Below are 19,691 nucleotides of genomic sequence, written 5' to 3' on the forward strand. Positions count from 1 at the left end.
GAGCATCAGACCCCTAGTCCAGAATCTGAGCTGCAAGAACTATATAGGAAGTAGGTAAAGCAAGCAGGTTTATTCAGCACATACTTGGTACACAGAAAGTGACATCACTGAGATGGGTTAGGGGTGGGTCTTATATAGGAGCTAAAACTGGGAAGTATCTACTTTTCTGTATCTCTTGGTTGACAGGATTAGGTATGGCCAAAGACTGATCATCTCCACAGAGGAAGGAGTGAAGGTGGAGAGGTTTACCATTGGTTGATGATACGGTGGCCTAGGACTCAGGTCTTGATATGCTAATTTGCAACACTAAAGTGGTGGAGAGGGCAGCTAAATGGTGTAGTGGATAGAGTGTTAGCCCTGGAGTCAGGAGGACCATAGTTCAAATGTAGCCTCAGACACTTACAAGCTATGTGACTCTGGGAAAGTCACTTAACCCTGTTTGCTTCAGTTCCTCATCTGTAAAATGAGCTGAAGAAGGAAATGGCAAACCACTCCACTATCTTTGGAAGAAAACTCCAAATGGGATAAAAAACTCAACAACAACAACAAGTTAGTGGGAAATGATCCTGATAGTGAATGGACTGGCCTATTATGACAGCCACACAGTGTGCCCAAAAGTAAGTGGGCCAATGATCATTGCTATATCCTTTAAGCCCTTCAATTCAACTCTCATATTACTTATAATCAAAAACCCATTTTAATTCTTTATTTTTATGATTCTCCGTTCCCTTGGCTAAATATTCCTAACATTCAACTTTATCACATGGGAAAGGAGTTCAGAAAAGTGTGGTTAGGCAACTTCTTTTTACTTCCAAAACCATGGCTTTCTATTCTGCGATAATTACAAGGGTTTGAGGATGGTTGAGGATAACTGAAGAACAATGAAAATGCTGAGGAACTTTGTCCCACCTTCTCCCAGCAATAGCCTAGTCTTTCAATGATTTTGGGGGTTAAGACTGGTCCTTAAGAGAAAAAATCTAAACAAAAAATATTTGCATTCCCTTTGTGCAGAGCACCGGCAGGGAAGGGTGTGATACGCTATGTGGAGAGAGAAGAAAGAAAAGGGAAGGAAGGAAGGAAGGAAGACGTTGCCATTCTTTGCCTCATTTTTTATTAAGCCTTAGAAACTGAATGAGCACTGCCTCAGTCAAACTGAGACCTCTTAAAGACCTTAGCTTAAAAAGGTCAAGGTCTCCCGCTGCATCCAGGGCCATCTCCAGTTGTCCTGGTCCATATCTGGCCACTGGACCCAGATGGTTCTGGAGGAGAAAGTGAGGCTGGTGACTTTGCACAGCCCTCCCTCACTTAAATCCAATTCACTTGCAAGTCATGGCATCACCTCCCTAATGTCATGGTCTTCTTTGAGAATGAAGGACAAACAGCAGCAGTCTTTCAATGGCTCTCTATTTACATTACATAAAAATGAATATGTGATGAGGCTCTGGACTTCCTCTCCCAAAGAAAGACTATCTCCATCTCTCTGTCTGGGTTCCAGGCGTATCCCTGAGGAATTGGAGAGCATCTCTTCTCTAATGCTATCAACTTGGCCCTCTTCCCCAGTATGGTGTTCTCCTCACTGTTGAATACCAATGATTGACATTTCAGTTCCATTTAACCAATTGACATTCACAAGCTTTTACAAAGGGGCATTTATTGTCAAGATATAACAAGAATAAATTTTATAAAGTATTCCCCCCCAAAAAAAAACTTTTGACAATCATACTCTCCCACCTATTATTTTAGTCTCTGAGAAGAGTGGGCTCACTCTTAAAAAATGTGCTATAAAACTTTCTTTCTACAAAGTTCTCTTCCAAATGTGGCAGAGATGATAAGACTCTTGTGTATGCTATTATTGGGCTGAGTCAATCAGGTTGCTCTTCACTGTTTCAGCTGCTTTATCACCTGTACTCAGCCCCCTTGCAAATACCAGCATGAACTCTAGTTTCTAGACCTCTGGCACTCACTATTCCGATTTTTCAAAGCTCAGAATGGTCTCTCTCCACCATATGATTAGCACACCAGAACTACTTACAGAACGTCTGTCCAAATGCATGCTCACTAACCTGTTGTTAAAAATGAACAAATGAATGAAATAACATGTGTTAAGTGCTCACTATATGCTAGGTGTTGTGCAAAGCACTGGAGATTCAAATAAAAGCAATTGAGATAGTTCTTGTCCTCAAGGAGTTAATACTCTAAAGGTGCAGAATCTGAGTTCATGTGGGAGGGGAATGAAGAGGATGGCCAGAGTGCAGGCAATATGGTTTGGAAATGGCTAAGAAGTGATTCCAAGTAAGGAAAAGCAAAAATCTCACCTATCATGGTCCAGAGTTCCAGAGTAAGAGTCCAGAATCCAACCTACATGCTGTGGCCAAAGTCTTCACAACAGCAAATACAGGAGATTCTGCATTCTCTGCATTAAACTTCAAATTAAGGCTAGAAAGGACTAATAAAATGCATAACTAGCTTCATGACTGATAGGGTTTGTCCAAAAGTCACTGTATATGCTAGGCTAGGAGAATTCTTCAAGTCAGTAACAATAAGGCTGCTCTTGGATTTCACCGGTGCATTTTTTTTAATCAGGATTCACCCATCATAGTTACCCCACTTAAATTCAGGATAACTTGTTCTATCATTAACCAGACACGGGCTGATGCAGTACGGACTGACTGGATTCTTCCCCCAGAGAGAAAAGAGGGAACATATAGACAGGAAAAACCAGCGTGACTGATGAGTCCATTAAGTGCAACCCCTGACACCAAAGGAATTCTACTGATGCTGCCATTCGTCTTTATCTGGCCTACTTATGATTGAAGTATTCTAAAGTATCTGGAGTCTGATTAATCTGGATTGGCACATGTATAAAGGAACATGGCTCCTTTTGTATACCTCAGTACAAAAGTCCACATATTCTATCCTCAACCAATTAGCAAAGTTCTAGGCAGGGCTGGTTTCCTGTACCTAGAAAGTATGGTCCTTTTCTCAGAATCAGAATAAGCTCAGGACCTGTGCAGTAGTCAGGTAATCAGGCATATGCATCTTCTATATCCTCTGTCCACCAAATCAATTTGTATGCCATCAATAAACACTACAATTAGAACAACTAAGTGTGAGGCTTTGTCTCTGCACCTTAAAATCCTGGACTATATTGACAGAACGACATTTGCAAAGTCACATAAGTTCTAGAACTCAGTTTCCTTAGCAATAAAAAGAAGAGTTTGAGCTAGTCTATCTAGAGTTAGTGGGTCTAGTTGGAGCTTAGAGTGGATCTCTAAAGTCCCTACCAACTTTGAAATACTAACAGCTATAGGGTTATAGCATATAGATGATGTTTTTATAAAAACTGTATAGATTTAAGACTGAAGTGATAACTATAATTATCCAAATTACAAATAAATGTTAGAATAAAATAACATGTGTGGTTGTGGGTTCAATGACTGTTCCATCCATTCCACTCACTTCCAAGCAATAGAAGCAAAGGAAAATATATGGCTACCACTATAATATCAATGTCAAAAACTTAATAATGTATCTCAAATGCTCTTACATTCATTAAAGAACCTCTTCTGGATATGTAACCCATGAAAGCTGAAGGAATAGATGGTACTGTGGATAAGGGTATTGGACTTGGATTGAGGAAGAGGAGTTCAAATCCTGCCTCAGATACTTGCTAGTTGTGTGACCCTAAGCAAGTTTGTTAAACTCTCTCAGTCTTGGTTTCCCTATCCTTAAAATAGGGGGAAATAATAGCACCCCCTCCTCAGACTGTTGTGAAGATTAAATGAGATAATACATGCAATGTGCTTTGCAAGGCTTAAAACACTTTCATAATTGCTAACAATTATAACCATTATTCATAGTAGAAGTTAATCTAGGTGAACAAGTTCATGTTAATGTGACATGTTGTGGTGTTGGGGATTTCTGCCTGGACTTAGGATCATAAGAGTACAGGATTAAGAGTAGGAAGGAGTCTTAATAATCATGTTGTCCAAACTCCTCATTTTCTAGATGAAGAAAATGAGATCCAGAAAAATAAAGTAATCTGTCTAAGGTCATATAGGTAGTTTGTAGCTGATTCAGCAATCAAGTCTGGGTCATCTTGAGGCAGCTGGTGGTACAGTGACTAGAATCCTAGCCCTGGGTCAAGAAGATCTGAGTTCAAATCTGGCCTCAGATATTTACTAGCTGTCTGACTCTGGGTTAATCATTTAACCTCTGCCTGCCTTGGTTTCCTCATCTGTAAAATAAGAATAATGGCATGTAATTACCAGGGTTGTTGTGAGGATCAAATGAGCTAATGATTGTAAAGTGCTTAGCAGAGGGCCTGGCACATAGGAGGTCCTATATAAAAGCTTATCCTCCTCCCTTACCGTTCCCTCCTCCTCATCCCATACCCTACCTTTGACTCCAAATTTAGGAGACAGAAAGATTTGGGGAAAGACCTTAATTCTTGTTGATGGGGATAAGATACTAATTATCAGACTGTGTGTTCTAACTAAATGGAACAGTTTTCCAAACTTACTCACATAGCTGAGAGACTGAGATTGGTTTCAAAATAAAAGAGAGGAAGAGATAAGCTATAGTGAAAAATAGCATCATTCTGTGTTACTTTCAACATCTTCCAATTAGCATTTAAATTAGTAATATGCACTTTAAGACTCATCAACAATATACTTTATGTCTTCAGCAAAATACTCTAAACTCAATTTCTCTGAGTAATCATGATATATACCTCCTGCTCATTAGCATTTAGTCTTTGTTTAGAAAAAGACTTTTTTATCTCTTGATAGGGTTCCTACCTGTACTACAACTTCTCCCTGTATCCAGATGTTCCCCCAAAATAAGTGGTCCATAAGGGATACTCATTGTGCTATTTATCTACCAAGAAGTAATAAACCCTCAACACATTCCCCATTCCTTCCCTGCCTACTTACTCACCTTCTAAATAACACTAAGCACCCACATTCATATAATATTATAGGGCTTGCAAATCATTACAACAACCATGTTGGATAGATAGTACGGGTTTTTTTTTTCCTTACTGGAGCTCTGATTTCACTGGTTTCCGGAATTCTATTGCATCTGTTCTATAAAGAGTTGCGTTGGGTACTTAGAGATCAAGTCCAGAATCAGATAACCAATACATATCTGAGGCAAGCTTGAACCCTAGTTGTCTGACTCAGAGGCCAGCTTTCTATTAATCATGTCATGACTGCCTCTCATTGAAACATTTAAGCACTTATTTTCCCCTATCATGTACATGTATTCACTACCAGACTGGAATCCTTCCATTCATGCGCTAGTCATCAATTGGCAATGAACACTCTTTAATATATATACAATTCATATCTCAGATCATTTTATCTCATTTCCTTCACAACCAAAATAGCAGCTGTCCCTAATCACTTTAAGCTAGATGTCACAAATTCATCATAACAAGCATTATCACCTTCTCCTCTCAGCCTGGAAAGGAGAATCCAATCAAGTATTCCAGAGCAGTGTCCCCATCCTTTGTGAATTGAAAAACAAATATGTGCCAGGCAGATAAAGGACTACCTTTCTTACCTGACCACTCTAGAATGGAGGAGTTCTTAAAATTATATTTAGTGCACCCGAAACTCTCTGTCTGTAGTCCATGAAATATGATTATAAAAAGCTCCTCCATTCTGGAATGGTCAAAGGCAATACTAAAAGGTGAAAGTTGACTAAATATGTCACTAGGAGACCCAGAATTTAGGCTATTTGAAGCAGATATATTTTCATTTCATTAAAGATTTCATTAAAAATTGGAGCCAAGGAATTTTAAGCTATTTGATAATATAATCTTGTATTTGAAAAGAGCTTTTAGAATCTCAAAGCACTCTTGTATGTAATATTCAACATCAACTTGTAAATTAGATAAGAATGGTATTATCATCCCATTTTACAGATCATAAACCCAAGACACAAATCGATAAAATAATTTGCTCAAAGTTACAAAACAAGTTAGTGGTAGAATTGTGGCTGTTACCCAGTTCTCTTGACTTCAGCTCAAGAGGAATTCTTTCCACTACATCCTGCTGCCAATTCCAAAGCAATTGTCTCTAATATTTAACATACTCAAATGGTGCTTATGAAACCATAGATTCAGGCATTCTCTCCAACAATGCGGATCCTAATCCATTTATGTCAATCCACAAAACACAATATTTAACACATTACAGAGTAAATGAAAAATGATTATGCTCAGCTCATGTCCTGTTTTTATGCTTCACCATGGCTATACCTGCAGCATGCAAGGTCTGGAAAGTTGTTGTTGTTTTGATTTAATTTCCTTTTTATGGTTAATGTTCATGATAATTAGCAAATATGAATATTTTGATTTTTAAAAGAGCAAATTTTAGAAAGGTTTTAGTACTGGACCCAAGAACAGACAATGTATATATTGTCTAATTCCACTCCATCTTTTTGCCTGTCACATAAAGGTAAGTGGCTAAGTAATTAATTTGGGAGGCTTGGCAAGACAGGACTGGAACAAAACCACAAATGTTCCTTTTTCCTACATGGCCCACCCTCTATTTCTCTATTAATGTGTAGGAATCGGCAAAAGGGTCTTAACTGACCTTAGATGTAGGAGGGAACTTAGAGATCATCAATCCCCTCTTTTTACATCTAAGAGCACAAAGAATCTTGCAATTCTTAGGCCATCTACAAATGATAATTTAATCACTGAATCAACAACTATTTATTAGCTACTATGCATCAGGCCCTGTGTTGAAAATTTAAAAAAAAACTCTCCCTTCAGGTAGTTTGCATTCTATCAGGAGATACATGTATGCAAAATAAATGCAAGGCAAATTTGGGATAGAAGAAAGTGTGAGAAGCTAAGGGAATCTGGAAAAAGGGTAATTATGCCCTGTGTTGGCCATGTGAGTAGAGAGAAGGGGACAAATTGAGAGATATTTAACTACATGTAATCATTGTGCTCGATTTTGGAAAATAAATTTTAAGTAGGAAGGGAGGAGGCCTAGTAGTACCAGATCACAAACAATAATCATAAAAACAATTTGTTACAGGTTAAAAAAAACAGAGAAGTTCATCACTGGATCACATTAGATACACAAGATTCAAAAACAATCAAACATAGTAGCATATTGTTTAATAAACCCAAAGACACTGATTACTGGGGAAAGGATTCATCAAAAACTGCTAGGTAAATTGGGAAGTAGTCTGGAAGAAATTAACTTTAAATCAACATCTTGCATGCAAAAATCTTTAAATAGAAAATGACTTAGATATAAAAGGTAACATAAATCAGAGGAGAAGGAAGGGTATGTCTTTAACAGTTATGGATAGGGATAGAATTCTTGATGAAGTAAGGGATAGAGATGATCTTAAAAAATAAAATGGACAATTTTGATTATATAAAAATGAAAAAAATTTTCACAAACAAAATCAATGCAGTTAAAATAAGAATCCAAAGAGTTAACAGGAGGAAATTTTTGCAGGAAACTTCTTTGATAAAACTCTGATATCTGACATCAACAATGGAGAGGTAGAGACAGCAGTAGCATGAGGAGTGAGCTCAAGCAGGATATGGGAGCAGTCAACTGAGATAGGGAAAATTAGAACCACAATCTTCAGGGACTATTATTAACTGAGATCCATCAGCCATAATGGCTCCTATTTACCTGCAGGCTGGTGAACTGAGGACATACGATAGTTCCAACTTTCTCTTTTAATCTATGAGCCTGAGTTGGAGGGGGGAAGGGGAGAAGGAGAAAAGTGAATATCCTTTTTCATTTTCTTTCAATAATCTACGGGTGTATGCACCTAGGTCTTTTTCATCCATACCAAAGATCTGAGTGAGTGCAGGCACAGTCAAAAGAGGTTATTCATGTTTTTGAACTTTTATTCCATGTCATTAAAACTATGTGGTCACAATATTCTTAGTAATTAATTATATTAGTGTAGTGAAAATTGACCTGAGAATGTAGAAAACCTTTAAGGAATGAGAGCTCTAAGTCAGCTATACAAGTACTAGATTTCATATTTTAATATTTAATCAAAATTTCCTTTCACTTCCTACACCAAATTGGAACCCAATCAGCAAGGGATTGAAATTAAAGCTGCTTCTGTGTCAAGCCTGCATGAGTGGTGCTACCATATTGGATATGGGATAACTACCTGGATTTGTTCAGGCTCCCAACCATGCTAGAAAAACTTTCTAGTCAAGGATCATATGGCAGCGGTTCTCATGTTTACAGACTTTTAGTGCAACCTGTTAGATGTTTCAGACATTGCACTGTGACCTGATTTAAACTTAATTGGCTAGAAAATGGACACAACGAAAGCTTTGAAATCTGTGTGCATAAGAGAGGCAGTGCTAAACAAAATGAAAAACGCTTTTACCCAGAGCATCAGAAGTGGAGCAACAAAGATGATGAGAAAGCTGGAAATCACATTTTTCAAGGTTAATTTGAAAGAAGCGGAGTTATTTAGCTTGGAGAAGACAAGACTTTAGAAGAATATGATAACTGTTTTCAAATGTATATACAGGCAGTACTATAAGCAGTGAGTGAAAACTGAAAACGAGAAGACAGATTTAGAGTTAATGTGATGAAAAGCCTCTTAACAATTATTGTTATCCAAAATTGGAATGAGTTGTCTCTGAAACAGTGGTTTCTTCTTCACTAGTCATCATCAAAGGTTGGATGAGCATTTGTTTGGGATATTGTAGAGGGGAGGTTGGTTCAGATATAGATGAGACTGACCAGGGATGAGGAACCTTCAGCCTTGAGGCCACATGTGGCCCTCTAGGTCCTCAAGTGTGGCCTTTTAACTGAATCCAAACTTTGGATTTTGAATTTGGATTTTGGCTTTGGACTGATAGACAGTCTATGACTTTCATTCCAGCCCTGAGAGTCAGTGATCCCTTTTTCCACCTCTAGCTTCACTCTTGAATCTGACTACTTTGTGACCTCTATCTTGGCTCACAATGGCACCCTCTTGGTCATGACTTGAACCATTCTACTTTCTGCACTCAGATTTTTTGACAGAATCACAGAATAATAAGTCTAGAAGGGGCATATTAACTAATGCAACCTCATTTTACTCATGAAGAAAGTGAGTATAGGAGAGTTACTTGATTTGCTGAAAGCTAGTGTCAGAGCAAGGACCTCGTATTATGATTCCCAAATAACTTCTCATTTACTTATCTGTCTTACTAATGATAATATATAAGAGACAACCAAATGACAATATTAAATAAGATTTTTACTTCTGATGCATCAATTTATTCAAATATTAAATATATTCTCTACATAGTAAATAAACTAATATTTAGAGAGGAAGGATAAAGTGAAAGTATGAAATGGCAGTAAGAATCCATCCTATTTCAGGGTGTCAGCCTGAAGCACTGTACCATTACACACTAAATTGTGCACCAAAAGCTATGAATTCTCTCTCTTTTCCTGATGCTTGCTGTGTGTCTGTTAATTAACTTGTCCTTGCCTGCATCCCTGGTAGACCCAGCCCACCTGACCATGTGATGAGAAGTGACAATGTTGAAACTGTTTACCCCTCAACCACTGGCCAAATGAGTAGGTGTCTGGACAGTCTTATGTCAGTCCCTTAATCTCTAAGGAGTAGTATTTATAAATGCATATGAATACTCCCTGGTATCTCCCAAAAGCTGGCCTTCTGTGGTCTTGTTTGTGAAAAAAGGAAAGCAACTCTACCATCCTAATGGTGCCTTAGAGATAATAATTGATTGTGAACATTTATGTCCTAATTTTAATTAAGAAGTCTATTATTCATGGGAAAAATGGTGGTTTCCCCTTTCTCTCCCTAGCCATTTGTTTAGCAATTTGAATAATTGCTAATATTAGTATATCAAAGATCAAGGAAAGCATTTCAAAATTTCAAATGTTTGATAAAAAGATTTTCCTACCAGAATTTCCTCCAATAGCAGTGTTTCTAAGCATCTAGCACCCTAAATTCTTGATAAATTGAGATATATATCCAACTTGCATCCTGACATTAACTAATTTTGTATGTCTTCTATGTCATGTTAAGAAAATAAGAGCATATTCTACATTTTAATAATCCCAAGAATGCTCCCTTCATGTTTACATTTACAGAATTACAGAATTTAAAAGTTAGAAGTATCCTCAGTGGCCCCTCTAGTTCAGCTTATATATGCAAGGAATGCCCATTATAATATACCAGACAAGCAGTCATCCACTCTGTATTTAAAAACTTCCAATAGAGGAGAAAATTCCATCTCCAGAAATAGCCTATTCTACTCTGGAATAGCTGTAATTGTTAGGAAATTACTCCCAACATCAAACTTAAATTGTCCTCTCAGCAACTTGAATCCCCTGCTCTGGGCTTTGTCCTCCGGGGTCAAACAGAATAAATCTAATGCCTCATTCATACAAAAGTCCTTCAAATACTTGAAGACATTTATAATATATCATCCCCTCAGTCTTCTCTACAACATGCTACCCATCGCCTTCAATCAATCCTCATATGGCTTGAATCCAAGGCCCTTCAACATCCTATTTAACTTCTTATGAACATTCTCTAACTTTTCAGTGTCTTCCTTCCACTGCGGTGTCCCAAATTGAATACCATGGTCCAGTTGGAGTCTAACAACATTCATAAGCCTTTTCAGATCCCCTTATTTATTAACCTACTCTACAGCCTCATATGACTTTGTATTTATTTATCTATTCATATGTAACCCATTCTCCTACAAGCTTTACCTCTAGCCTTATAATTGCTATTATTTCATAAATTTTATTTTTTCTGCCACTAAAGTCCTCTCTGCTGCTGTGTGGTGTGGAAATGACCTTGGGTTTTGTAAAACAGTATCAGTAGAGGAAAAAAAAAACACTAATAGAACTAGGAAATTTGTAAAGGCTTGAAATGCAGACCTGGTGATACATTGTCATCTGGAGACCTTGCTGACTCAGTTCATGGGGGATTCATTGATAGGAAACTGTCTCCCAATTGATTTATATTTTGACTGAGGACACTCATGAAACAACCTTAAGACAAGGAGGGCTTAGGCCTTTAGAAGAAAGACTATTTTGTTTTTCTTTGCTTTTGAATCCTGAATATGTATCATAGTGAATTGCAAATAGTAGGAACTTTAAAAGTTCTCATTGAATTTTATTATTGCTGAGCAAAATATACTGACAGTATTACCTATAGATACCCATGTGCATCCTAAAAAATCAATCGAATGACTTCAAATTACATACATTTCCTGAAGGATAGAACAGAAATAATGATAGGCTACCTGTGATACTTTCCTTCATAGAAAATGAGCATAATAATAAATGGCCTCTGGTTGTAGGCAAATTCAATCTGCTCTTTTGCAGAGACAGTGTGCCCATTAGACAGGATCTGCTACCTACTTATCAAAACAAATCATAAATGTCATATGTGGATAAGGTTAAAAGCCAAGTGTGTGTATTTTTATTTTATTATAGGAATACGGTGCCTCTGTAAGAACAGTAAATGGTCTGAAGATTGTCACCAGGCCACCCAATTTCTGAAATGTACAGAACACAGATTTAACATCCAGAAAACAGATGTCAAGGCCAATAAAAGAAAATGATTTGCAGTGTTTTCCCTGAAAAAAAAATCAATTTGTTTAGCAAAATTATTTTATCTATTTATATGTGTTGCTGTTAAGGTCTTTCTCATTAGTTACACTTCTAAATGAAGAGAAATGAGTCCCACTTACCCAAATTAAATGCATTTGCTCATTAGGTTAAAGGTTCCTAATCTCATGGTAGAGTGCAAAAACAACTAGCTTCAGATTTGGAAGCAGGGGATACTGCTCCTACTTCTGCCACTAACTAGTTGTGTGGTCTTAGCAAGTCATTTAACCCATTTGCTCATCTGTAAAATGTTGCAATTGGGCCATAAAATCTCTAATGAACTTTTTAGTGCCATGGATCTAGAATTATTAATCAAAGCTAAATAAAATCTCTGCTTCCTGGCTTCCTTCAATTTCCAGCCAAAATCTCAATTTCTATAAGAAGTCTTTCCTGATGCCCTTAGTGCTAGTGACTTCCTTCTCTCTATTGATTCTCTCCAACTTATCCCACGTACAGTTTGTTTGTACATAGTCATTTGGGTGTTGTGTCTCCCATTAGACTGTGAGCTCCTTAAAGGCATAGACTTATCTTTTGTTTTTTCTTGTATCCCCAAAGATTAGCACAGTGTCTGGCACATAGTAGGTACTTAATAAATGCTTACTGACTGACTGAAAAAACTTGAGAACAGATTTAGTAGGATTTAATTAATTGCCTTAATAGGTGGTTGCATGGGCTTCCTTAGTCAAAACATACATCAATCAATCAGTAAATATTCATTACTATGTGCTGGGCACTGTGTTAAGTGCTGAGGATACAAAAAGTGGCAAAAGATAGTCCCTGACTTCAAAGAACTTGTACTTTAATGGAGGAGGCAACATGAAAACAAACAAGCTACATACAGGATAAATAGAAAATAACTGAGAAAAGGCACTGGAATTAAGAGGGGTTGAGGAAGTCTTCTTGTAAAAGACAGGATTTTGTTTGGGACTTAAAGGAAGTTAAGGAGGTCATTAGCTGGAGCAAAGGAGAGAGCATTCCAGGCATGAAGAACAGCCAGAGAGAATGCCTGGGACATAGAGATGGAGGGCCTTGTCTGTGGAACAGCCAGGAGGTCAGTGTCACTGGATCAAAGAGTACATGTTTGGGAGTAAAGTATAAAAGACTGGAAAGGTAGGAGGAATCTAAGTTATAAAGGTCTTTGAATGCCAAACAGAGCATTTCACATTTGCTCCTGGAAGAAACAGGAAACCGCTGCAGTTTTTGAATGGGAGTTAGGAGGGAGTGACATAATTGGACCTGCACTTTAGGAAAATCAATTTAGTAGCTGAATAAAGGATTACAGTGGAAAGTGATTCAAGACAGGCAGACCCTCCAGTGGGCTTTTGCAATAGTCCAGGCATGAGGGTGGGAAGGGGTAGTATTCAACAAAGGTTATGAAGATAAAATCAACAGGCCTTGGCAACAGTCTGGATATCAGGGGTGAGAGAAAGTAAGGAATCCAGAATTACTCCTAGGTTGTAAGTCTGAGAGAATGGGAGAATGGTGTTATACTCTACAGTAATAAAGAAGGGTGGGGAAGGATTTAGGAGGAAAGATAATGAGTTGAATTGAGCCAGCATGGTCCCTAGATAACAATATATCACTAGGCCTGTATTCTAAACCTTATATTTTTTTTGGTACTTTAAGAGTTTTTTTCTCCACTGATAGTCTTAGCAACCCCAAGGTCATTTCCAAAACATGAGTTAAGATTTAGTGGTAGAAAAAAATAACATTAAAAAATATCAATTACAAGGCTAGTGGGTGAGGTATCCAATATGTTTGGGTCAAAATTTAATATCTTAAATGTAATTTGACCTTTTGAGTTGACTTGGAAAAATAAGGCAGGAATGGACTTTGAGAGGTCATTTCATTCTTTTCCTTTTCTTCAAGACCAAAACGTAACTATTCCAATGTCATCATCCTAATATCTGGTATTTATATATAGTTTTGAGGTTTGCAAAGTGCTTACCTCGTAACAACCCTTTTACATAGGTCATGAAAAGTGGGCGTATTCCTATTTTCAAATAAAGAAAGAAGCTAAGAGGAGGAGGGCCTTATGTCTTTTAAGTGTCAAAGCCAGTATCTGAGGCCAGTTCTCCTGACTTTAACTCTAGCATCCTTTCCATTATACCAAACTATTTGCCAAAGTAATTAGCAGGAGACACCTGCTCTAAGGACACAAGAGCTAGCAGTTACGGGTTCCACTCTTGAGATTCTTTTCTCAAAGAAGTTTGAAACAGAAAATTGCAATGCCTTCATTTGGGAAACCAAATCAACTAGTATACTGAAGAACAACAGCAACAGCAGCTAGAACGGCAACAACAACAATAATAGTATTAATAAATAGCATTCATATGGTCTTTAAGGCTTGCAAAGCACTTTATATGCTATCCCATTTGACCCTCACAACAACCTTGGGAGATAAGAGCTATTGCTATTGCCATTTTATAAATTAGGAAACTGAGACTGAGAGAGATCAGGTGACTTTCTTAAGGTCACATATCTAGTTATATGTTTGAGGCAGGATTCAGACTCAAGCCTTCCTGACTCCAAGTCCAGTGTTCTATCCACGGCACTACTTAGCTGTCTCAAGACCTATGAATACCATAGCACTTAGAACTGAAAAGAAAATTAAAGACTGCATACTCCATCATTTTAAAGATAAATAAAATGAAATCTAGAAAGGTTGTAACTTGCCCAAGATCATAGAAGTCGGATCTCTGACTCAAAATCCAATGTGCCTTTTTACTATCCCCTATCATATAATTATTGTTTACAGAATGGAAAGTGGGATACTCAAGCTAGGAGGTATCATAAGTGTGTTTGTAGCTGTAGGACTAGGAAATGTGTCTGGTGACCAGGTGACTACCCAGCAAAGTTCCCTAAGAAATGATAACTAGGGGCAACCCATCTAGATTTTTGAAGTACTCGGAAAATTAGAAGCAGGCATATGATTTGAATAGAAGATAATCAGGCAAAAAGGCCAAGATGAAGGTCTTTTATCTGTATGAAACAAGTAATGATTTTAGTTCGTTGAAACCATGGAGTCAGGGAAAATGACAACGGGAAAGAATAAATTTTGTACATAGAGAAAGATATTGGAAAGGAATTTTTGTAGTGGAAGAGAATTACTGGAAAGAAACATTTCCTTTGTGTTTGTCCTGAATGTCTTAAAATACCAATTTAATTCACCAAAATGTGAACTAAATTTCTATTTCTGTCAAGAGTTCTGGGTGCCATACTCCTTTGTGCTCTGTTGAACATCTCGCCCTTTGGTAGGTGATAAGAGTCTAACTGGGCTGGTAATTAAAGGCTAATCAACAAAGCTTGGGACAGGCAATTTGCCGTAGTGGAGAGAAATGGACTTGGAGTCAAAGCAACTGAGTTTGAATCCAGAGTTATGAGATTTACTAGCTATGTGACTTTGGGCAAGTCACTTATACCCAAGACCAAAAAAGATCTGGGATTTTTTTAAAAGATTGCAAGCTCATATGAGTCAATAATTTAATGTAACCAGGGAACCAAATGGGCTTTTAGGCTGTGTTGAGAGGCATAGGTCTCAGGAAAAAGGAATTAGTGGACCTACTCTACTTTGAACTGAGCAATGTTTGGAGTTTTGTGTTTAGTCCTGGGTATCATGTTTTAGGAAGGACCTTGATAAGCTGGAAAATGTGCAAGAGAAGGCAAAGTGACAAAGGAAGAGATTTTTATTTCCTGCCATATGCACATAGGTTGAAGGAACTCGGGTTTCTAGAAGAGATTAATCAAATAGAATGCAAAAGCATTTATGAAATTCCATTTATGTGCCAAGCACTGTGCTAAATAAGCATTGGGAATGCAAATAGAAAATCAAGAGAATCTCTGCTCTCAAAGAGTTCACATTCTGATTAAGGGAAGACAACATATAATGGATGATTCATATTCCTTTTTAGTCCATAGCAGATAGAAGGTCTAGGTCATATTTAGCTTGATGAAGTGGTTAGAGAGCTAGCCCTGAAGCAAGAAACACTTGGATTCAAATTCTACTTCTGACATTCCAAAAACTACTTAACCTCTCAGTCATATCCAGGCAACTCACCAAGTCAAGTGTCCATCTTTTTTGTATCATGGACCCTTTTGGCTATCTGGTAAAACCCATGAACCTCTTCTTAGAATAATGTTTTAAATTAATTGAAAGAAATGCTAAAATTTAGTTAGAGATTAGTAAAAATTAAGGGTTTTTTTCTCCATTCAAGTTTAAGAAACCTCTAGACATCTGTCTATAAATTCCTTGTGGGTTCAAGGACCCTAGGTTAGGAACCTTCACTCTAAGATCATAAATTGCAGAGAAATTGTCACACATATTAGGAGAGAGATCTTCTTTAGAATTTCCACATGCACATGAAATCACAGCTCTGATCCTTGAGTAAAAATAGTGCTGATTTATGACAATACTGAAATTGAAACCTTACTTTGTTCTATGTTTGGGGAGAATGAGATGCTGGAGGATGTTCCTAAGCCTAGTGTGTTTAGATCATAAGCAATATGAATAAAAATGCTAAACAAACCTGGAATTTATTTCAAGAGAAGAGTCTTCTTTGACTTGCTGCCAATTTGGGGAAAACAGGCATAGTTTAGCAGCCTTTAAAATCTTCTCATAGACTTGCAATCAGATTATTATGAGTCATATTTTTGTTTTTTAATTATTTTTATTTATTTCATGAAATATATCCAAATTATATGTTTAAAAATTTTTAACAATCATTTTTTTCAAATTTTGAGTTCCAATTTCTTTCTCTACCTCCCACCCCTCAACCCTTGAGAAGGCAAGCAATTTGGTTTATATGTGAGGTCATGCAAAACATATTTCCACATTAGCCATGTTGCAAAAGAAAACATAAACAAAATAAAACAATAAAAATAAAGTTTTTTAAAAGTATGCTTCAATATACATTCATAATTCAACTATTTTCTCTCTGGAGGTGGATAGCATTTTCCATCATGGATCCTTTGGAATTATCTTGGATCATTGTCTTGATCAGAGTAGGTAAGTCTTCCATAGCTGATCATACTTACATTACTACTGTTACTATGTACAATGTTCTCCTGGTTCAGCCTACTTCACTATGCATCAGTTCATTTAAGTCTTCCCAGGTTTTTCTGAAACCATCCTGCTCATCATTTCCTATAGCACAATACTATTCCACCAAAATCATATACCACAACTTGTTTAGCCATTCCCCAATGGATGTCCAGTCATTTTTCAATCATATTTGATTCTTCTTCATCCCATTTAGGGTTTTATCGGCAGAGACATTGAAATTATTCGCCATTTACTTCTCCAGCTCATTTTACAGATGAGGAACAGAGGCAAACAGGGTTAAGTGACTTGCCAGGGGTCACATAGCTGGTGTCTGAGGCTAGATTTAAATTACAGACGATGAGTTTTTCTGACTCTAAGCCCAATGCTCTATCCACTGCACCACCAATTCTTTTGTCACTACAAAAAGAAATGTTATAAATATTTTTGAACAAACAGGTCTTTTCCCCTTTTCTTTAATCTCTTTGGGATAATGGTATTGCTGGGTCAAAGAGTATGCACAGTTTTATAGTCTTTTGAGCGTAGTTCCAAATTGTTGTCCACTAGTCCACAATTCCACCAATAGTACATTGGTGTCCCAATTTTTCCACATCCCCTTCATCATTTGTTATTTTCCTTTGCTGTCATGTTAGCCAACCTGATAGGTAAGCTGATATATCAGAGTTGTTTTAGTTTTCATTTCACTAATCAGTAGTTTTAGAGCATTTTTCATGTGACTATTGATAGCTTTGATTTCTTCTGAAAATTTTCTGTTCATATTTTTTGACCATTTATCAACTGGGGAATGGCTCTTATTTTTACAAATTTGGCTCAGTTCCCTATATATTTGAGAAATTAGGCCTTTATCAGAGAAGGTTGCTGCAAAATATTTTCCCAGTTTCCTGTTCTCTTTCAAATTTTGACTACATTAGTTTTGTTTTACCAAAGCTTTTAAATTTCATGTAATCAAAATTATCTGTTTTACTTCCCCTAAGCCCCTCTGTCTCTTATTTAGTCATTAACGCTTCCCTTATCCATTGATCCAACAGGTACATTTTTCTCATGCTCCTCTAATTTACTTATGATATTATCCTTTATGTCTAAATCATTTATCCATTTTGACCCTGTCTTGGTATATGCTGTGAGATGTTGGTATTTGCCTAGTTTCAGCCAAACTGCTTTCCAGTTTTCCCAGCAATATTTGTCAAATGTTGAATTTTTACCCCAAAAGTTTGGATCTTTGGGTTTATCAAATACTAGATTACTATGGCCTTTTACTGCTATATATTGTGTGCCAAATATATCCCACTGATTCACCACTCTGTTTCTTAACCAGTACCAGATTGTTTTGATGATTACCACTTTATAATATAGCTTGAAATCTGAAGCTGCTAAGCTGCTTTCCTTAACATTTTTTATTGATCCCTTGATATACCCGATCTTTTTTTTAGATGAATTGTATTACTATTTTTTCTAGCTCTATAAAATAATTCGTTAGTATAGCACTAAATAACTAAACTAACTTAGGATCATCATTTTTATTATATTGGCTCAGCTTACCCTGAGTAATTAATATTTTCCAGTTGTTTAGATCTGACTCTATTTGTGTGAATAGTGTTTTGCAATGAGTTTATATGTTTCTTGTATTTGTCTTGGAAGGTAGACTCCCAAGTATTCTATATTGTCTGTAGTTATTTTAAATGGAATTTCTCTTTCTATCTCTTCTTGCTGGGTTTCATTGGTAGTATATGGAAATGCTAATGATTCATGTGGGTTTCTTTTGTATCTTACAACTTTAGTGGAAGTTATTAAATGTTTCAACTAGGTTTTCAGTTGATCCTCTAAGGCTTCTAAATACAGCATCATATCATGTACAAAGAACATTTGAAAGTCATCTATTTCATTAAAAATACATATTTTCCCTTGAAAGATTATACTCAGTTTTTCTGGGTAGATTACTCTTGGTTATAATCCCAGCTCTTTTACCTTCCAGAATATCATATTCCAAGCCCTCTGCTTCTTTAATGTGGTAGTTGCTAAACTTTATGGGATCTTGGCTATGACTCCATGGTATTTAATGGTTTCTTTCTTGCTTCATGAAGTATTTTCTCCCTGGCTGAGGAGTTCTAGAATTTGGCTTTAATACTCCTGAAATTTTCATTTTGGGATCTCTTTCAGGTGGTGATTGGTGGATTTTTCCAATTTCTATTTTACTTTCTGGTTCAAGGATATCTGGGCAGTTTTCCTTGACAATTTCTTGAAATGTGATGTCCATGCTCTTTCTTTGAACATGGCTTTCAGGTAATCCAATAATTTTATATTATTTCTCCACAATCTATTTTCCTGGTCAGTTGCTTTTCCAATAAGATAGCTCACTTTTTCTTCTATTTTTTTCATTCATTTGACTTTGTTTTGTTGTTTTCTGATGTTTCATGGAGTCATTAGCTTCCACTTGCCCAATTCTAATTTCTAAGGAATTATTTTTAAGTGAATTTTTGTACCTCATTTTCCATTTGGCCAATTCTGTTTTTAAGGTGTTATTTTTCTTAGTATTTTTATGCTTCTTTTACTAAACTGTTAATTGTTTTTTCATAATTTCCTGCCTTTGCTTTCATTTCTTTGACTAATTTTTCATCTACCACTCTTATATGATTTTGAAAATTATTTTTTAGCTCTTTCAGGAATTTTTTGGGGCATACAGCTTGTCTCCAGTTCTCATTTTTCTTTGAGTCTTTGCTTGTAGCTATTTTGACTTCATTATCTTCTTCAGAGCTTGTATCTTGCTCTTCCCTGTCATTGCTTTTTACGGCCAGGTTTTTTCATTTTCATTTTTGTTTTGTGCTGTTTGCTCACTTTTCTCACCTTGTTTCTTGATTTGGATATTTATGTTACTATTGGATTCTGTTCTTGGTGAGTATTGAGGGGAGGGGTGCTGTCTTAAGCTTCAGGCTTTTCTGCACTTCTGTTTTCAGAGCTGGTTCTGGGAGTTTGGAAGTTTT

The sequence above is a fragment of the Vombatus ursinus genome, unplaced genomic scaffold (assembly GCF_900497805.2).
Source record: "Vombatus ursinus unplaced genomic scaffold, bare-nosed wombat genome assembly UNPS02015255.1, whole genome shotgun sequence".
Lineage (NCBI taxonomy): Eukaryota > Metazoa > Chordata > Mammalia > Diprotodontia > Vombatidae > Vombatus > Vombatus ursinus.